This window comes from Lygodium microphyllum, chromosome 15 (genome assembly GCF_053477565.2).
Source record: "Lygodium microphyllum isolate KBCC chromosome 15, Lygodium_microphyllum_v1.1.10, whole genome shotgun sequence".
Classification (NCBI taxonomy): Eukaryota; Viridiplantae; Streptophyta; class Polypodiopsida; order Schizaeales; family Lygodiaceae; genus Lygodium; species Lygodium microphyllum.
Genome location: NC_141149.1, coordinates 89,448,834 through 89,454,413, shown reverse-complemented (window position 1 = coordinate 89,454,413; position 5,580 = coordinate 89,448,834). Strand labels below are relative to the sequence as shown.

General features: G+C 39.0%; 1 pseudogene; it reads right to left on the bottom strand.

Moving 5' to 3' along the window:
* Window positions 1–1,280: 1,280 nt before the first annotated feature.
* On the bottom strand, window positions 1,281–3,754 carry LOC148024750 (V-type proton ATPase subunit a3 pseudogene; annotated as a pseudogene).
* Between the last annotated feature and the right edge of the window lie 1,826 nt (window positions 3,755–5,580).

Genomic DNA, 5,580 nt, shown 5'->3' with positions numbered 1-5,580 from the left:
CATCAAGCTAACTATATCTCTCTTCAAATTCTCGTATCAATTCTGAAGCAACTAGACCTTTGTTTGGCATGTAGACCCACACTCAGAATGACCGCCATGTAGCCATCCCAAAATCCTCAAGAAAATCTCTTTCAAGGCCTTCTTAAAATCTTGCCAATGTGAATTTTGAAGGAAAAGATCAGTCAATTTTACCCTCAAGATGGGTGTGACAAGGCGAAGAAAGTATTTACTCATAAGTCCTGTTGGTACTCCAAAAAATCCCATCCTAATCTCATACATCTTCAAATAAACCGATACATTATGACCATCAAATAGCTTCTTTTCATTCTCAACTGCTTCAATCACCTTAGTCACGATGATTGCATTCTCTTGCTCCGAGTATAGTTGCCTTTGCTGAGACAATTGTTGTTGATGTAACTGCTATTGCTGCTGCATATATAATTGTGTCTGTTGATTTTGAAGCTGCATGTACATAGAAATATTCTGTAAAATCTGCTTTAAATCATCCGTATAGAGGTACTTGAAGCAGAAGTCGATGATGAAGCTGAAGTAGAGGACAAAGCAGGAATCGTAGAAGGGGCTAAAATTGATGCTGAAGTATCTCCCATCCTGAAATTTTTTTAAATGCGATGCTTTCACGTCGGGTTCACCAAAGATGTTGAAGAGTTTTCGAAAGAAAAGTCCCAACCATAGAGATTCTTGAGAAATTCCAAGATAGAAGATCAATCAAGCGAGATCAGGCTATGTAGCAATAAACTCCAGACTCTTCATATTGAATGCAAAGATTGTTGATTTAACATGCATCTAAGAGATTTCCCAAAAGAAGAAAACCAATTCTAGTCTGCCCACTGTAGTTTAGTCTCAATTAAAGCTTCGAACAATGAGTCTTGTTAAAAAGATGCTTAGGTGTGTCCAAAACCACACATATACATAATGTCAAAGTGATGTAATGAACAAGAAGCAAAAGCCTATTCAATAAATTTGTTCACAATGTGAAGAGTTGTTGGATCCAAGTCTGTAGCATCACTGGTTCTAGTAAATCAAAGGCAAGTTTATGATCAACAGTTATTTGACCCTGCACGACTATAACATACACTATGGCAATGCTTTATTGCTGGGTTCTATGACTTTGAGAAAGCTAGGTTTGTCTCCAGCAAGCTCTCTAGCACCATAAGACACAAATAAGATTCCTAGCAAGGACTGCCACTGGCAAAGTCCTGATAGGCCACATCAAAGAAAGCAGTGTGACCTTTCTCTTAAATAACATCAGCAATGATCTCCTATTGCTCTGGGGTAGGATCAATTCCTGTGGGATTGTGTGCACAGCCATGTAACAGAATGATTGAACCTGTAGGAGCAGCCTTAATATCGGATATCATCCCATCAAAATCTAGACCAACTATCTTTGGATTAAAGTATCTATACTCTGACCATGGAACACCAGCATCATTCAAAATATTCTTGTGGTTTCTCCAAGTTGGAGAAGAAATAAGCACTTTTGCTCCAAGTAGGTATCGTTGGATGAAGGCCGCTGCAAGTTGAAGAGACCCCGTTCCTAAGAGCGACTGAACTGTGGCCACTCTTCCTTCTTTGATCACTAGATTATCGACTCCAAGAAGTTCAGCAAATTTGAGATTCTTTTCTTCAGATGCTTGTTCTGTTCCTGCTTCATCTATATAGACCATTCCATCCTGAGAAGCGAATCTGATACTCTTGTCCACCTTACTTTGAGATAGCAGGTTTGTCTCTCTCAATTCTTTGTTGACACTGTTCCTGGCACCACCTCTTTTGTTCCTCAATTCTCTGCTTTTTCCTTAGAGCATTTGATATTTTGAAATTACTTACTGCATAAAGATTAATGACCTCGCTTCCTTGTTCACTGTCAGAACTGTCACTTGGTTCGGACCTTGCAAGCTTATCCCCCCACCCTCTATTGCCTATTTTAATTGACAGTCACCTCCTCTAGTCAACCAGCATAGGACACTTCATTGGATTGGGGGATCTTGCAACAGGGGACTCCAATTTGGGTATCGAGCCCAAACTTGGTAACCGATGAAATAGGGGTTATTGGCTCTCAATTCTGTGATCCTACCTTCACAAGAGTGGACATTCCTGCCTCCGCATAGAAGAATCTTTGTGCAACATCACACGAATAGTATTTTCAGTGATCTGATTTGATCCTGTGATGACGGATTGTTAGAGGTGAATTATTGCGACTCCTCCAATCGACAACTCCTCCTCTTTCCTTGGAAATTCTTACAACACGCTGCTTTTTCCTACAGAAAAGCAGCCCCCCCACAATAGCTTCTCTTGATAAATCTCTATCCCTGGGGTCCACTAAGTAAAATAAGGTGGTTGGAAGTTCGTAATAATTTCCCAAACTTCGTGTGGTTATGATGTCGAAGTTGAGCGCGTCTTAACAAGTCCAGTACTGTAGACAGTACCATGACATCTCCTAATTTCTGACTACCATACTTTCATTCGTTCAGGATTAGCCAAAGAACTGCAAGAAGTAAGCATGTTCCATGACCCCAATCACCAAACATTACAGAAAAAATAAGGGGAATGTCACGATTGTGAACACGGCTGGATTAACTTCTTGGTACTGTGCTATTCCATAAGAATCTACTACCTCCTAGAAAGCCCCAGTAAACTTGTTCGTTCTGAACTAGGGTGGAGGCATCTCTCTTGTGTGAGTGACTTGAAATATGGTTGCCAGTTGAGAGTACTATCAAAAGCAGCACGCTGCAATGCATCTCGAATCTGAGGCTTAGCAGAGATCGGACACCAGCCCTCAACCACCAGACATTTCCTTGTGACATCTATGCTTAGCATATTCAGTGTATAATAAACAGCTTTTTCTTTGTAGACCATATAAGTCCACAACTCAACGTCATATCCAATCCCTGAGAGCATGTTGTCTCGATGTCTATTACCTGCTTCTATGGTAGCTTTAAGTTCAGCTAACCTTGTTGACACCTCCTCTATCATTTGAGATTGCCGCCCAATCTCCTCAGGAAAAGGATATTTGTTTGCTCCGAATGCTTCACAGATCCTCATAATCTTTACCTTCGCTCACTCACCAGAAAAGAAAACAACAAATACTATCTTCTCTACCTTTTCCCCACTTGCAGGATCTACAACAAGCTCCTCAACTAGGTCTTGTTTGAAAAATAGATTGCCACGTGTTGCACGAAATAGAATCCGCTCGAAGGCTGCAGCCTTAGATTTGGCCACTAAACTAGTTATGCATCCTAGCCTTGCTTGTTTTGATGGCTCCGTCTACATTTCTTGTTCTAAAAGTAGAGAACTGTCCATGGATATATCCCTAGAAAATGAAGGGGACTCGGCTAACTCTCGCTGTTGTGTAGTTGCATTGCTATAGGCAAGAGAAAAAATGTATGCCAGCCTTTTGTAGCACCAGTTGATATTCCAAAAGTTCACTGTAGGTGCGCATCAATTTGTCACTGTTGGAGTTAATCTTGAGAAGCTCTGTTTCAAGTTTAGTCAACTTCACCTCCAATTCATCTAGATCCACGTCTTTCCATGTTGCTGATCGAGGTGCAGTAGGTATGCTAGCTTTTGCCATTTGGTCTTTTAGAAAACGTAACTTTTGTTGCATTTCTCCACATCTTTTGACCTGATTGGCATAGGTTCATTGGAATGAACTCTTGTCTGAATTTAAATCTTTGAATTGAAGCAAGCCGAGCTCCCCCAAATAAGAGACAGTTTCATGTGCAGATTTCGCGGGGATAATTAGTTATCTGGTAGGTTTCCATACTTGGCATACATGTCAACTAGAGCATTACAGATAAGTTCCTCTTGCTCCAACCCCCTCTCCACTATATTGCCCGCGCAAAACAAAATGCAAACACAACGACTAAGTATATACAAAGTAACAAATGTCACACACACAACTTTTTGGTGGATTCCACACCTCCGATACGCAGTAGTACGACAACGTACATAAGATCAGGATGTATACTTTTCTCAAGTTTTGCCCCTTTTATGGACTCTCATACCATTCATTTTTGTCATACCAAATGGACGGGTAAGAAGAGCTCTCACCTTCCATGTTTGTATCTCCTTCTTGAGCTCTAGTTAGCCTTGAGATTGCATGCTCTGGAGCATGCACCATAGCCCACAGCTCATTCTCCATTTGCCACAGGTATGCAGGCCCGTTTTTGCGCTTAAAAATACAGGTTGCATCCTGCTTACCTCCCACTTATCATTTTGTCCACTTAGGTCACTTACAATTCATTTTAGTCCATTATTTCACGTCCCACATGAACCTAGTGTACTTTTGGCACTTTTCTTGATTTCTAACCAAATTTTCCTCTTGAACCAATGTGACTTGGCCTGCAAACTGTCAATTACTTCCACCTGATCAAGTTGTGGGTTCCCATAGACTTAATTTTTTATCAATATACATGGTACAACTGAAAATTGTATGACAAATACAAAAGAACTTATGAAACTAAGTGATATCTAAGTTAGTTGTTAGATAACAATGACTCAGTTATGTATGAAAATTCCTCATATAAATCCTGGTAAAGTTCTTCTATGTTCATAAGAATTCCATGATTCATATTATGAACAATAAACTTTTTGACAACGTTCCAATGCACACACATAGAGTCAAAGATGGTATGAGGAATAAGAGCTCATATCTATGGCATGGGAGCTTTCTAGTGTGGAGAGAACCCTCCTTTTGAGATATCCAACTTTCTTCTTACTTCTAATGTAATTTATGAATCTCAAAAATTTGTTTTTCTTGTCTAGAGCTTCTTTCCTATTTTTTGTCCAAGGATCTTACTTTTTTGGTTCAATGACCATATAATTATGTCTTCTATTAGTTTGTGAGTACTTGAGTCAACTTTTTGCTCAATGTTATTTGGAATGCCTGGGTAAATGGGTTTGTAAATGATTTTCTACTATCATGCATAAGCACATCAAGATCCCTGTGTAAAATTTTTAAGGGTTTCTTGATCCTACAAAAAGAGTGTTTAAACACTCTTTTTAATAGATAGTTTAACACTCTATTCAATGATGTGTTTAGTATTCAATTAAATACTCTTAATGCATAGGGGATGCTTATTAAGGTTTAGAGTTTGTGCTCCCAATATTTTTTTAAAATAAGAGAGTGACTTTTTGAACATGCATGAGCCTTCTTTCCCAAGTGCTTAATTTAGATAAGGAAAATGACCTAGTAGATCATTCTTTGAAAACATATGAAATGTGTGTTTACTAGGCTGTGAAGTTCTATCTGACTAATCTAAATTTTTATTGTTGACCATGAAATGCTAAGTAATCTAATAGACTTGGTTTCAATCAAATGTATTTTTCTCTCCGTAGGTGCCTTAATCCTCATATTCTTTGGAGTGGTTGATAAGAGTTGTCCCTTCCCCATGCTCTTTCACAGGGAGAGAGAAACAAAGTAGGTAGACTTTGTCATTTAGCTTCTCTATACAAAGTCTATCATTCCTTCTTTATTTGAGGTTTTTGACTTTCCATGAAATATAAAATCATCTTTCATTGCTATTGAAGATCTAGAGGAAGTCTTTGAATATGGTGAAGAGA